Source organism: Cynoglossus semilaevis, chromosome 11, assembly GCF_000523025.1.
Source record: "Cynoglossus semilaevis isolate Cse_v1.0 chromosome 11, Cse_v1.0, whole genome shotgun sequence".
Classification (NCBI taxonomy): domain Eukaryota; kingdom Metazoa; phylum Chordata; class Actinopteri; order Pleuronectiformes; family Cynoglossidae; genus Cynoglossus; species Cynoglossus semilaevis.
This window is the reverse complement of record NC_024317.1, coordinates 18914453-18930464: the sequence shown is the minus strand read 5'-3', so window position 1 is coordinate 18930464 and position 16012 is coordinate 18914453. Positions and strand designations below refer to the sequence as shown.

The 16012-nt window shown below is 42.7% G+C and overlaps 1 protein-coding gene across 1 annotated transcript in view; it reads left to right on the top strand.

Moving 5' to 3' along the window:
- Positions 1–9312: 9312 nt before the first annotated feature.
- The window catches only part of cbfa2t2 (CBFA2/RUNX1 partner transcriptional co-repressor 2), a 20705-nt gene continuing 14005 nt past the window's right edge, over positions 9313–16012 (top strand). The window contains exons 1-2 of the mRNA XM_008321130.3: positions 9313–9332; positions 9706–9806. The gene's annotated coding sequence lies outside the window, so the exon portion shown is untranslated. The remainder of the gene's footprint in view (positions 9333–9705; positions 9807–16012) is intronic.

Sequence of the window (16012 nt, the reverse complement as noted above, 5' to 3'; positions counted from 1 at the left end):
AGTATCACAACTTGAAAATGTCATCTCTCATGTTCCCACGTCAGATTTAACCTGTTTTAGAGCAAAGTTTTAAATCTTTATGACCTGGAACGAGTCCACCGGAGCACATCTTCACGTTTTTATATACTGGACTTTTATGTGGCGTTTTAAAATGGCCATACATCAAGACGACCAGCATATCCTAAAATTGAATGATATATATGTAATACAAGACAATAAAAACTCAATACATTTGTAGAAAAGTGCATTAGAAATGACACAAAATCCTCCAAAAGTGTGTGTGTTCCTAACTTGTGAGATGTCCTCATTTTATAAACTAAAAATGGAGAAAATAAATGCACATTGTACTGTAACAAAAATGATCCTGAGTGAAAAAAACCCACAGTGACCTTGATTTAGGAAGACAGCAATATTATGTTGTTTTGCTGTTAGCAAGCAAGCTGGAATTATACTGTCACATGTACATTTGGTTGAACCTTGATTTGTGTGAAACTACAGATCACTGGTCTGATGTCTCACCAAACCGGTAGTAAAGAGTTAACAGACAGGAATTTTTTTCACTTTTTCCCTGAAAGTCTTTGACCTGCTTGTTCGTTGTTAACATTCCGACTGATAACAAAGACAGTGACTTGCAGCCTTGACTCAGTTTCACATCAGGAACACACAGACTCACATGCAGCGGCCGTGACACAGGATTTCAGTTTTCCTCAAAAACTCACAGACTCCTCCCCTCCCTCACAGACTGAGCACAAGTTTTACGACTTTCGTCAAGTTCACGTCGTCTGTCCCGTCTCTGATTTAACTCCTGGGCCTTGTGCTGTCAACAAATACGCCCTGCACTTCTGCTGCACACTCTCGTCTGTTCCTCTCGCCTCGAGGTTCAAGTGTGCTCTGCGTGCTGTTGTTTGTGTGTCTTGTCCTCGGCTTGTGTCCCTGCTTGTTTTCTTTGCTTGTTTGTCCTAACAGAGGTCTGCAGCGAGATGTCACACCCGTGCTGGATACACTCAAAAACAGGTGCCGTCACGGACCCGTGTTGTTCTGCTCGGAGATGTTTGCACAGTTTGTTCCGCCTCGAAATTAAGCAAAAGAAAAAAAAAAAAAAAAAACAGAACGCAAGGGCTAAGGAGGTTTGTTTGGTTCGGTCTGATGAACAATAACAGGTTAGTGATTGAAAAGGAGCAAATGAGGCCGTGAAGTGTGTCTTTGTCCCACAAGTACAGCAGTATACTGTATCACAACAATGACAAGTCCAAACATCCCTGAGGCTTATCCTGGGGGAATGCCAACACATGTCACAACACGTGTAGGAGAGAGGGAGAGAGAGAGAGACAGGCCTGAAGGCAGAGCCTCCGCACGGCCAGGTGTTCCTCGTGCTGCTGCCAGATGAACCACCTGCACATCACAGGTGTGACCATCAACAGGAAAGAGCACAACACAGCTGCGGCGCTCCTGCAGCCTGAGGGAGGCAGCGACAGAGAGCAGGAGCTGTAGCCGTGTTATGGCTGCCTGCTCCTCAGATGTAACATCCACCCTGACGTCAGCTTGGTTTTTTTTTTTGTTTGTTTTTTTTTCTAGATTTATCGCTCCTCTCATTTTATTGTTTCACACAGTTTCACGCTACTCGGTTTTACAGAGACAAATCCTTAACTTGAACTATAAATCATGGATCGTACTGTGATTAATCTCAGATTTGGACTAACGTCCACACACACATACTCGCAAACAAATACACATACGTGCATGTAATATATAAGGGCGCACATATATACGGTACATTAACAATATACATATGCACATATACTTTAACATATATACATACAGTATATACATATGGACATAGACACATACTGGTCATATAAATGCACACAAACACATGCACATACACACGTGCAAAGATACACAAACATTAACGCCTATAGACAAATATATGATCGCATATATTCGTACTAATGTGCACACACTCGATCCCTTCACATACGCACACACAACATACACACGTATAGATACAAATGTAATCAAATATAGAGACATGCATAAACAGATATGCACATACAAACGCAAACACACATACATACAAAGACAAATACATATATTGTGTACATACTCATACATAAATATACACACATGCATTCACACACTGTTACTATTTTTACAAAAAAGGTTAGTTGCACTAAATAAGACGTTGCAGTTGTTCACTAAAGCCCGTGTCTGTGTGTGGCCTTGTCCTGTCTGTGTAATACATGAGGTTGTTTATGAGAACGTTTCATGTTTAGGTTCAGTTAATTGAAAACAGGAACCGTGGGGAGTGTAATCTGTGGGTACGTTTCAGAAAATTTGATGCATTGGTGGATTTCGAGATTGGTTCCAAGGATGCTGCATTTCATCATGTCAGGAGCGTAGATGGCGCTGCAGCGGCGATATAGAAGCCGTGTTGTCAGTGAATATCATTTAGAGGGAGTTACCGGTGAGAAAAGTTTTGCATCTGGCCACAAACTTGGCCTCGCCGCACGGAAACTTCGGGAAGATGCAGCCAGGCGAGCGTGTGACCGGCCACTTATAAATCTCAGGCACACATGCAGCCAGTCTTTGACTTGTCCATAAAACACACATTCTAACTTTTCCTTTCACACATAAACTCAGGCTCGTGCACAAGTTTCCCTCCTTCCTCTCCTCACTTCCTTTAATTCACTCATCTCTCTCCGTCTGCGTCTCCCATTCGCACTCGGAGACAGACCCGTTGCACCCGAGGAGCAGCCGTGTGTCTCCCCTCTGTGTGCCGAGTGTAACGGGAGATCTGAGGGTTTTCCGTGGGTGAGTGGGCGGGTCAGGCCTTACTTAAACTAATGGCTCCCAGCAGTGTTGAATAGCCAGACACACTGGAGCCGAGGCCTGAGGTTTTGGAATGCCACTGCAGGCTCAATGCCTGCCTTTCATCGGCACCAAGTGAAGGAGAGAACGAGGGAGAGTGAGAGTAGAGGGAGAGAGAGAAAATAAGGGGGAGGGTGGGAGAGAGGCAAATACGGGACCTATTTGTTATGGGTGATATGAGAATGACTGAAAAGGAGGGCACAATAAACAGAGAATAGATGGTAACAGGGGCAAAAGAGTGGCGACGGAGAGGCGTGTTCAGGCTGGTGGGATTTCAGGAGGGGCTAATGTACCAGCCACTGGTTGCTTTTTTGTGTCCCTGGAACTTTCTGACCGGCCACTTAAATTTACTGGCTTTGAGAGGAGTTGTAAAAAGAAGCCTGTGGTGAAAAGGTTCTTTAAAAAATCCTCAGAGAGACAAAAAAAATTCAACACAACCATCTTAACTTGTTTGTGTTGATACGACAAAACTGACTTGTGTAAACTCGTAAATCTGGCTTTGGTAAGAATGGCGTCTGCTAGCATACAAGACTGCAGAATAGAGACATTTGGCTCAGCACTGTTAGATGTTTTTTTTTTTCAATTCGAAAGAATTTAAGTGCTTTACAATAGACACACAATTAAAACACAACAACACAGTTTACAAACTCAGGTTTTCCATTCATTAACTTTAGTGTTAGAGAATAAGGTAATCTCACAGATGTTAAAACCAATGCTAGCTTTCTCGATGTGCAGCTATGCTAACCACAACAAATCTTGTTTGGAGTTTATCGTACATATATAGAGAAAATATAAAAGGGTTTGGAATGTTTTCCTCTCATCTTTGTAGCAGTCATACGTGAGATAACAATGATAGCGACTAAGCTAACAATAGCTAAATAAAAGGTTCTGTAGGTTCTGTTCACTTGCCCCTTAGGTTTTGTACAAACTATGGGGCAAGTTAAAAAAAACGGGGCATATACCCTGGTATTTTCTTAAGTATTACAAAAACAAATGTGTATTTTTCTCTTTTGCTAAAGTTAGCACCGTTATACAAGTGAGGGGTAGAGTTAAAGGTAAACAGCTAACCGGCTAATGTCAAACATGTCAAGTTCAAAACAGTAACAGCAAATTAAGACTTTATCATTTTTTTTGCCAATTATACTGAAATATGTTCCTTTCACATTTGAAAAACAAATATTACTTAAATTATAAAATTGAATCTAATAAGATATACTGCAGTATAACTTTTTGTTGAGAGTATAAATGTATGTAACTTAAGAAAAAAATATATTAGTTCCAAGCTTGGTATATTTCAGCAGCGTCTGGTTTTATATCCACGTCTTCTCCCATTTTTATGGTCCAACGTCGTGTCGATATTTTCCAACAAAGACAGTATAAAGCACCAGTGCCTTCGCTGCTTAAACCACATACAGCACGATGACAGAAAGAGCCAAAAATAATGCTCTGTGAAAACTATAGTGTTGGATGTGTTCGCTAAATAGATTATCCAGAAGGCACATCTTAAAAATCCATTGTGGTTGACCATCGATATTAAAGAGGAACAAAAATAAATATAGATTATTCTTAGATGTGTGTGTGTATGTGTGTGTGTGTGTTGTTCTCGGAACCTCAGCCTCAAGTAATCTTCAGATTTCACTGTCCAGAACCAGATTATACAGTAAAGCAATTACTTCTGTAATTCTGTACATATGACATATTTATCTGGAAAAAAAAAGAAGCTTTGATTACCAGAAAAAAAGGGGCATTTTCCGAAACATCCTTTGGTTACAATAATCAGTTCTCCAGACAGACACAGACCTGGGAAATGACATGGAACTATTAGATAAATGTGCTGCACAAGATGTAATGGAAACTCTGGCCATGTGAGAGCAGACAGACAAATCTGAGGCTGCATCAGATTAGCCAGCATCAGGGGTTGGAACAGTGATGGTATGGAGGAGGAGGAAAAGAAGAGGAGACCGAGGATGGGGAAGAAGGATGGGGATGCTGATTAGATTATTTTAGTGAGGGGTAGTGGAAAACTGTTTTGATCAGTCAGAATTAGTGGGTCTCTTCCTTTGTCCGTGGACCACATTGAGTTCGTTCTTTCATTCATTCATCCTCTGTCACTTGATCCTAGTTAGGTTCCTCTGTGGAACTGGAGCCAGTTGCCACAGTCCAGCGTGTTAGTCAGTCCATCACAGGATCACGTACGGAGACACAGGCCAGGCAGGAACAGACATGAAACAGAAAACAATGACAAGCTCTAAGAAACAGACCTGGAGTACAGAGACAACGGACCGACACCAGTACCACGGAAACAATAATCACACAGAGACCCAGCAACAACAACAGAGTGAGGGAGAGGGGTATATATATATATATATATACCCAGGACACCAGGTGAGACCAGTGAGACTGATTAACAGAGGATCAGAGGACACAGGTGTCATCTGACTCACCTGTGTCAGATGACACTAACTAATTAACCCTGGATATATATATGTATATATGTGTGTGTGTGTACTGTATATATGTATAGAAAATTAATTATATATAATATTTTTTATTATTATTTTCTATTATTATGAATAGATATTACACAAATATTGACGTTTGCCATCCTTGTTTTTGTTTTGTAGAGTTGTTTAGCTGATAGCTATGTTTCCTATGTAAGATTTGATTTCTGTTTTTAACCACACCTATAGTGGATTCAAATAAAAATGCAAGTCAACAAATGTTCCAGTCATTTACTTCGACACAAACATTTTGAGGTTTCCCGCACTGTCTCCTAGCACGAGTTGTTGTCTGGAAACGCTGATGTAACCATTTCAACCATTTTAAATGCTAATGTGTCACAGTCTGTTAGCTATGTTATCTATCTGCATTTTTCACAATTGAAATGATAGAAACAGGCTGGGTGTTTGATCCGTCCGTTCTGGTTGGTCAGACTAGTCTTCCTGGTCTCATTAAGAATCTTTCTTTTTGTTTGCTGTTCTTCTTGTTGCATCACCGTGTCCAGCCCAGTGAAGTCATCATCGTCGGGAGTCTGACCAGAAACAGACCTGTTCTGGATCATTTATTACACTGTGTGACGATGCACTGAAAAGTTCACGTTCGCAGCCATTGTGTGCAAATAAAATGTCAGCGGTACTGACTTTACGAGTGTGGAATGGGAACACTTCTGGCTGTTGGAGACTGTGGCTGGGAAAGTCGAACCAAGTTCTACTACGATGCTTTTTCCAGCTTCATGGAAATCTCTGTCATGGGCCGAATCTGTTCCGCCCATCCATTAAATCTGGCCCGTGACTGGATTCCAATGTAAACATCAAATAATAATGTTTGAAAAAAGTGATTTTTATATCATTTTTTTGTTTGAGTGACCAAACCCCCAGATGTCTGTGCGGAAAATTTCTGGCCTTCCAACAATTGTTGCTGGTCACCCTTGTTGTATAAGCTGAAGTGCTAGATGCTACATAATGTGACTTATGCTCTATTTAAACAGTGATTAAACCTGTATGTATTTGCTGTTAATGTTTGACTGGTGGTTTGGAAACAACTATGTGGATGATGTGGTTTAACTGATCCTTGATTTATGGATGTTATAATTCCCAGTGTCATAAGCTTAATTCTCTTATCTGAAAATCCCCTTTTTACTTCCCGCCGTTTTTCTTTTTTTTTCTCCTTTTTAAAATTGTTTACCTCTTCCAAAAGTGGACGTTAGTTGAGGAAGCATGTAAACAGAAACAGATGCTTCATATTTTTCTCTCCCGCTGCATCTCTCTCTCCTTCTCCCTGTGTCTCTCGCTCACTCCAGCACACACAGACGCACAGAATGCATGTTAGCTGTCTGCTGTGCTGAGACCAAACAACTGAATTAAAACAAAGCCATGTGTTATGCACATACAGTACACACAAAGTTTCCATTAAAAAAAACAACAACGCTGGCCTCCAACAGTCTTTGTTCCTGTCTCATTACCATGTGTCCATTCAAAAATCATTACAACCAGGAAATAAATTCACCCCCGTCATGAGTGACACAATGTCTTCCATAATAATAATAATAATAATGAAAAAACAAACAAACAAAAAAACAAGCAGAGTGAAAAAAAAATCAATGTTAATAAGAAGAGGTCTCCAACAGTCCCAGTTGTTATTTGTGAGGACTTAAATATGCCTCATGCCTTACTCTAAATCAGGGGTCATCAGCTGGTGGCTCACAGGCTGAATCCAGCCCATCAGACCGTCCAATCCAATCCGACTGGATTCCAAAATAAACATCAACTAATAGTGTTAGGGGGGGAAAAAGGCCTTTAAGGAGTCTGTCCAGAAAAATTCTGGCCCTCCGACAAATATAGTCTCTAAATGATCAACTACAAGTCAATAATTCCCAAGAAATATATGCAGTATTTTATTCACCCTCTGACAACCACAGTAATCAGTCACACAATATACTGTACCTATGTATATGGAACCTTTGGGTCCCGTACTGCAGAACTGTTATCATGACTATCATAGTTATGCAGACGACACTCATTTATATCTATCAGAGTGGCCAAGTGACTACAGTCCAATCAAGTTGTTTTTAATTCAGCTAGTAAAAAAAAAAAACTAGCTGAATTAAAATCCTCGACGTCCTTGACTCGGTTTTGACTTTCAACAGAACAGCCAGAGTGACCTGGAAAAGCTCCTCCATCCTTCAGCTCCAGCAGACCACAACATTGGAATGGTTTTCATAATTATTTTCTCACTGTTTCAACTGCATTTTACGTCTCTCTAACTTTTATTTGTTATCTGACACACAGACCACGAGTCCACTTCCTGTTCCAGTCAATGATTACGCCTGCATTTTTAATCTATTGCCCTTTACATCCCAGGTGTCAGCTGGAGCCCGTTCTCAGTATAACCTATAGCATGTGGATTACACCATGTGCACAGCTTCAGATGGCCGTCCTTCCTCATTTTCCATCGCTAGCGTTCCCCCCGCCTCCCCCACACTCCCCGCCCCCTCCTTCTTCTTCTCCCTCGGCCACCTGGCCCTGTCTCTGAGCCTGCTGGCTGACCAGATGCACACTGAATAGAGGCAGCCTGTAAGAAGAGGAGGGGTTGGAGATGCTATTATGGGCTGTTTTTAATCTAATGTACAGTATATATATATACTTTTTAAAAAGTGTGACATGAAATCCTGCCATCCATCATAGTACAATTACATACCAAATGATAATTATTTATATTACTGCGACTGCCAAAGAGTAATAAAGACCCCATTAACTGCAGAGAATATCTAAAAGATTTAAAAAAAATACAGAATGTATGGAATGTTCAGATAGTTAGCAGATGGGAGCTAAATGCTCTGGATTGCAATGAAGGTTTGAAAAACAATTCTCACTTGGAAAATGCTACATATCAACAGAGTTTACCAAAAACCTTAGGCGTTAAGGCGGTAAGGACTCCTTTAATAATGTAACCACTTACCAAGGTAATAATATGATTGACTGTTTCTTAATCTGTCTTTGCAGTTAGCTCTGCAATTAGCATTAGCATTATCTTGCAAAAATACATTTGTCAAAAGATGTAATTAAGGATATTAAGTGAAACCCCCCAAAATAAAATCATGTTTAAAGTGTCAAAAACATTGTACTGTGTCTATGACCTGAGGTCAAGAGGTCGCCGTTACAGTAGGTCGTGTCAGAGTTGATCCAAATGATTCTACCTTTCACAGCAGGCTCTCACAGGCTGATCCTGAGCTCCCAGTAGTCCCACCAGTCATCTATGTGATGTTTTATTTACCATATGAATATAGTGAACCTCACATTACGCCTCTGAGGGGGTAAAACAATAGGGGTAAGTGTAGCTGGAGGCAAATAAAAAAAACGCCCTTAGCCCCACTCCACTATCTCTAGGTCAGTACTGTCCCGGCTCCACTTCACTACAGCAGGACATAAATCAGACCGTTAGACTCAGTGGAGAGTGAATGACTCCTTCACCACTTGGAGGAGAACCCAATGTTTGAGGACTGGGCTCTGAAGCAGCTGCTTTAACAAGAAAAAGGTTCATGTTCGTATGTAAACATTTTATAGGAGGAGGGGGGGGTGTTTGGAAAGGGGCAAAGGCAAATGTAAAAAGGCAGGGAATGGGGTTTCAAAGTTACCCCCCACCTCAGCACACACACTCATACATATGCACACACACTTTTGTCTCCTTTGGCACCGGCCCCTTGTTTAGCCTTTAGGTGCCAAAGCAATTAGTTATGTTAATTGTGGGGTGCATAGCTGCTGAATGCAGGTTGAATGGAGCCAGTCAGCAGTGGATGATTGGCCTGGGTCCATGAAAGGAGGGGGTGGAGAGTGGGGGGTGGGCTGTGATGTCACTGCTGCACCCACCCCTTGAACACAGAGCAGAGGAGAGTGTGTGGGAAAAAGGGGGAGGAGCTGTAGTAGAGGGAGAGCCAGTGAGTGAGAGAGAGAGAGAGAGAGAGAGAGGTGTTTCAGAGCTGGAGAGAGTGAGCGGCACTGAGGATGCAGATCCACTGAGAGGAGGAGAAGAGAGTCATCTGACACACACCCAGGGTGTAATTTGAGAGAGGAGGATTAAAAAGAAAAGGAGAAGAAGAAATCGGGAGACAGAGAGAGAAGAAGAAGAAGAGTCAGAAGAGTCAGAAGAGTCAGAGTTGGTGGGTCCTGTGTGTCAAACAGCCTCGTGCCGGTCCTTGTAGGTTAACTGTCTCCATCTGGGTCCCATCTGTGTCTCTGGCTCTGGCCTTTCGCCACAGTGGAACTCACATATGTGGGAATGCAAACACATGTTTGACATATGAAGGCGTGGAGTCACAGAGACACACACACACACACGGAGAGAGAGAGAGAGAGAGCAGAAGGAAAGGATAAGAAAGCAGAGCCGTGACACCGCAGCTGACTTTCTCTACAGACCTGAGAGTGGACTCTACTAGAGAGGAGGTAAGAAGGACGACTCCGGGTTGTTGTTTTTGTGTTAGCATTTGTTCAGCTTGAACTTAATCATCATATATGTTTATTTATAAATATATATTTACTAGGTCAGTTGTTTATAACACGTTTGTTGTCACAAAACCAATAGTCCAGACCAGAGGTCCAGAATCCGAGAGGCAGCTTTATGTAGAGAGTAAAGTTTATTAAAGACAGTAAAACGTGCCTTTTTAAGACCTTGGGAAGTGTGTGTTATTGTGTGTGTGTGTGTGTGTGTGTTTGCCCTACACTGTACAGATGGTGCCTCATCCCTTTATCTCTTCATCCTTAGCAGCGGAGGTAAAGCAGAGCAGGGATGAGTCTTTGAACGTCACACTGTTGTTACTGCACATGGTTTAAGTTGACATTTGCTGACTTCGTTCTTTTCTCTGTGCTGTCATTGAAATACAGTACGTGTCAGTTTGCCTTTAAAACTTTTTTTTCTTTCACGAGCAGCCTGTAAAATTGTCACATTTGTGAGGTCGTCACTGACTGAAGTGGAACACGTCTGACGATACTATTATTTTCAAATATATATTTATATTTTTTGTGAATATAATTATATTCAAACACGCAGCCTCCTGTTTACTGCTATCGTGGTAGCTCCGTTTTTCTGTCTTATGAAACTTGTGTGAACTACAACACAGAGACAGCTGCTCTTTTCTATCCGCTCTCATTTAACCGGTGGAAAGCATCTGTGTGCATCTGCTCTACAGTGTCTCCAACATATGGGGACGGGCCAGAAAGTGCTGCGTCCGTCTTCCATGCTGCGTCTACAAGTCACAGATCAGTGGGGTTCTGGATTCCAACATCCTGCAAACGCCACACTGTCGTTGTGTTTGTGAAGAAGTCAGGTTATCTGTGGGTGGAAATGTGGCTGTTGTTTGTGTTCTGGAGGAGGAGGAGGAGGAGGAGGAGGTGGTGATGGAGAGGCGGGCAGACAGACCTGGCCAGTGTCACATCAGGCCAGGGCTGCTCCACCAGGGAGATAGGAGCGCCATGATGTCGGCTGCACAGTCTCAAAGCAGAGACCTCTGTTTGCTCTACTGGACACTGTCTCCGTACTGACAGAAGACAGTGTTCTGTGTGTGTGGAGATAAAGGACGTCAGGCCTTTGGTTTGAATCAAAATATTATTATTATTTGAATTTGTTTCCAATGAACTTGTGGCTGTTTTGTTTTGAACGTGTGTCCCAAAGAGTTTTTTTCTCCTCGGTCACATACACACACATAATTGTATGTGTGTGTGTGTGAATGTGTGTGTGTGTGTGTGTGCGTGGGCTTGCATGTGTGCACCAGATGTCTTGTAGACATTATGTCTGCGGCAGTACAAGGTTGCTTGTCCTAATAACTTTCTGCAGCTATTTTGTTTTTTTTTTTGTTTTTTTGGAGTTCTCTCCGACCTCAGTCCCAGCTGTGAGTTTCTCCTCCAAAAAGTCTTGTAATAAACCAGAGAGGGGAGACCACCATGACCCTCGCTCACTCTGCTGCTATCAGAAGAATTTGTCCACAAAAGCCCCTATTTTTTTCAACACAGATACAGACTCACACGTTCACACCGAGAGCGCAGCAGCTGCTCCAAGGGTTCGATGCAGGAAGTGCTCTATTAGTTCCAGTTGTGAGGACTGTGATATCTGGCCCCAGGGGCTCTGTGAGTGGCCAGGCGTTTGAATCTGTGTGTTTTTCTCTTCCTTTTTGGTGTGGCTGTGCGTCTGCGTGAGCTGAAATAAAGGGAACGGTCATTCATTAACTCCGTTACACCTAAAAGAACGGAAGATTGTTTTAATCGTGTGGAACCTCTACATTGTCTAGCTCTACGTGGTGTGTGTGTGTGGTTGGGGACACGGTGGGCCAGCGGGGGGGGGGGTCTCATAATCATTTAGACATTGATGTGAGCATCACCACCTGTGTCTTCTCCTCTCTATCTCCTAATGCAGCCTGGTTGATGTTGTGCAGAGACTCCTTCTCCTTGTGTGTGAGTCAGAGGGTCAGGTGACCCTTTGTTACCCCAACTGACCCACTCACTGACCCAAGACAAGAGCCTTATTTACTGGGCTGCTGTTGTCAGACGGGGAGGAGTGGATCCACATGCCTAATAGGCTGTAAAATGACCATAACTGAATGTTCCGCAGTGAGATTAACTGCCCGTGGACGTGCGTTCACGTTTGGCCTTGGAGTTAGAATTTGACGAAGTCAAATCTAATTTGACAACAAATCTATTGTGTCATATATTTTTGGGATCATTATCACCCCAGTACTGTGTTACGACTGTCACGGACAGTTAAGCTTTTTGCATTACAAGCAACTCAGCGTATTGTTATTGTTGTGAAACGGTCCCAGTTGTTTTCCACAAGCAACTCAGCGTATTGTTATTGTTCCAGTTGTTCCCAGTTGTTTTCTAACAATTTTAATGGACAGAAGATGATTGTTTGTGGGATGCATTTGATTGAACATGATTAATTGTAATTAATCATGATTAGAATGCATAATAATTTGACAGCCCTAATGTTTCCTATTCAGCTTCAGAGTTTGTAGTCTAAAAAAACAAGAAATAAAATGTGTTACTGTTTTGTGTTAGCTGTGTGGGTGGACAGAAAATGGCTGGTGGTTCCCTTCTGTGGATTGTCTGTCTTCATCATTATGTACTTTCTTGATTCCCTTTCCTTCCAGCTCCTGAGAGTAATTCGGTGTATTTTACATGTATTCTCACACATACAAAACTATAGGAAAACACCCTGGAGCGTTTCCACTGAAAAAAGTGTTTTAACATATGGTAAAACCATACACTACAGATGCATAAAAAACCACTATTCAACCACACACTTGTCCTCTACTGTCTGGTGTATTGTTTGGACCACAGCTGTCGTTCTAGTTTTACTTATGTGAACCTCACAACAGCTTGGAGCTGTCAGCAGCTTTGGCTGTGGACTTGAGGAAGAAGTTCTGCTCCGTTCTAATTCACAGGCTGCACTGTAGGGCCAGTGTCATACGGACGCAGCGTCAACACGTTTTTTTTTTTTTTTTGTTCACCAAAATGATCAAATAAAAACGGAATTATTATCATGTACAACGTTTTTTACTTTGGTAATATTTACTCTTTGTTATGTGGCATTATAAAACTATAAAACGAGAGGCAAAGCTGACCGAGACATTGTCAAGAAAGTCCAAGTCAAGTGTCAAAAGTCTTCTCAGTACTTGCAACATCTGGTTGGACCAAGGCCTGGGTCATTTGGCTGTGGAGGCGTCCGACACCTGGTTTTCTGCGTCAAGGGCTTGTGTTTTGTTTTATGGACTACTGTAACTTTCAAGTCACAGTGATATACATCCTCGGTGTTCCTCAGGGGACGTGTAAAAGTCTGTTCCTACAACGGGCTTTTAACCCTGGAGGAGAAGTGTGTGCAGGCAAAACGGAAAACAGACAAGAATCCATCTTCATTTTTAGGTTCATACATCCCTAAATTCTTCAGTGAATTGTTTTTATTTGGCGTTTTTTGGCTCCAACGCCTGGTGATGATTGATGGCCACGCTAACCAATTAGTTATGGGGAGGTGAGAGGGGTTGGAACCAGATAGGCACATAATCCACGGGCCCGGGTGAAGGAGGAGTAGATGTGAGAGAGTGTGTGTGGAAGTGTGTGAGAGCGACAGCTTTCATGCCCGAAGGTCATGATTGACAGATCCAAATTGTCTCGCTTATGTCACAGTTGCTATTTGTGTGTGGGTGGATGTGCACCGGGGCCTCAGGCGGGCCATTTCACAGGTGTGTGAGGGTGTGTGTTACTTGGGGGAGGTTCGTCCTGTCTCAGCCCAGCTGATGACCAACACAGCACCTGGCAACCAGGGAAATACATAATGAAACACTTCAGAGCAAACCATCGCTTCGACTAAAACGACTGCGACACGTGCTGTCTGTCTGCTGTTAAAGAGCTTACTTTTCATTCACGACATGCGTTTGTGTTAGCCAATAGAAGTTCAGGAGTCAAAATATTTAGAACTCATATATTTCACTTGTTTTTGTTTGTGGAGTATTTATCAAATTTTGTTGCATTTTCACTCACGAAAATGTACTTTAAATGGCAGTGAATAAACCCATCACCTACAGTCTATAACCACAATTGGCTCGTCTAGTTGCAGGTTAGCTTGGTCTCATGCTAGTGTTAGCTTATGTTCAAGCTGACTAATAACAATCAGCTGAGGCGTATGCTAGCGTTAGCTTGTGTTCAAACTGACTAACAATAATCAGCCGGTGCTAATGCTAATGTTACTTGCATGGTAGCTAACTAATAAAAATCAGCTGGGATTAACAATGGTGCTAGCCTGTGTTCTAGCTGAGGGCTAATGGTAGTACTAGCATATCAAACCAGAACACGTTTTATTTTCTCAAACCAGGGCTCATGAGCCACAGTGCAACCCTTAACCACTCTCAGTAATTTTCTAATAATTTTTGACGTATAAAAAAGTGAGATAAAAACAGGGCAGAGATTAGAAAACAGTTTACAGCAGTAGTTCGTGGTGTGTAAGTGTTTGTGGGTTTCAGTCCAGTGACTCCACTACAATCTACGACCTCTGACACATAGACACTGTTCATGCTCACTGTCCTGCTTAATCTTCTTTTTTTTTTTTTTACTGGAGGATGCCTGTCGACTGTCTTTTAGTTTTTCTCTCCTTATGCCACTAAGTACATTTCCATCCTTCTTCTCTCGCTAGTTTTTTTTTTTTTTTTTACCATGTGGCATACTGGATTAAAGAAGTGTTTTTGCAATTATCCCAGTGAGTAACAAGGTTACTTGAGGGCTCCTCTGAAATGTCGATGTATCTCAGGGGAAATATGAGGACTTCACTCCTCCAACACGTCTTCCGCACAGAAATGAATGGAAGCCACATACATGTTTTTCTCGTCCATCCAAACGAACCTACCCTCGCTGCCCTCTCGGTGTATCCATCTTTCTCCCGTCTCACCCCTTAATCAATCTTGCCACCTCCCCATGTCTCTCTTTCCGAAGCCGAGCGAGGAGCCGCGTGTTGACATTGGGCTTCATCCAAATAGTCTACAGGGCTGTAAGGTAGTAATGAGAGCCAAGAAAAACAGCCTGGCTCCAGGTCTGACAACCCAGCCGAGTCTTTCTGACGAAACCAAAAGAAAACAGTATTTTCTGTCCTTGTTATTTTTTTGCCTCCCATCCTCCATCACCTTCTGCATCGCTTCTTCCCCGCCCCCAGTCATCAGCTGATGCTTGTTACTGCGTCCCCTATAGAGATGTCAATTCGAACCATTTCCATTACTTTAGGTTTATATGTGTTACACTGTAGTTAGTAAATACAGTCGATGGTTTAAAATATATATAAATAAACTTGACCTAACGGATCTTAGAAATCCACGTTCCAAATATCAGACAAATGTAACTCAAATTTGTCAGATCCTTTATAGAATTATGAAATAACTTTATTGCTCTCCAGTGACAGATTGCGTGTCATTGTGTTTCTGTGGCTGTAAATTTATGTAACGACTACTTATGGGGAAGCAATCAAGGCAACTGCATCAACTGTAGCAACTGTTGACGAGGCTCCAGCCCCCGGAGAGCCATAACACGAATTAAGCTGATTGAATTGAGGAGAGGGGACACGTGTCAACTGTGTTGTCTCCCCCTCCCCTCTCTTCCCATTTTTTTTTGTCTTCTTCTCAGAAATCTGACACCGTGCTCAATCTTCCGACCACCTTAATCCTCAAATCAGATGTGAGGCTCTGAGCTCGTAACGACAAACCCGACACAGTCACAGAGTTCCAGACGTTGTTTAGTTATCAGTATTTTAGAGGTGGATGTAGCAGCAGTCAGTGCAGTGTGTGTGTGTGTGTGTGGCTGAGGGTGGGTGGAGGTCAGAAAGCGCAGGACGGAGGGAACAGATGTGTGCTGTATTGTGGCGGTGTGTGGACCAACAGGGACCAGGTGCAGCCTTTGTTTCCCCGGCATTTAAGTCCACTCGCTTGCATTCATCCACCCCCCTCCTCCCTCCCCCCCTTTCTCAGTGCCCTCCTTCTCCCCCCACTCTCCTTGGAGGGACGGCAGTCTGAAATCTGTGCGTGTGTGTGGAGGAGGGGCAGCCACTGCTCCAGCCGTCCCTGCTGCAGCCCCCTCCGTCCCCTCACAGGTGACTGTTGGAGGTCCCAGCTGGCCGGCTCTTG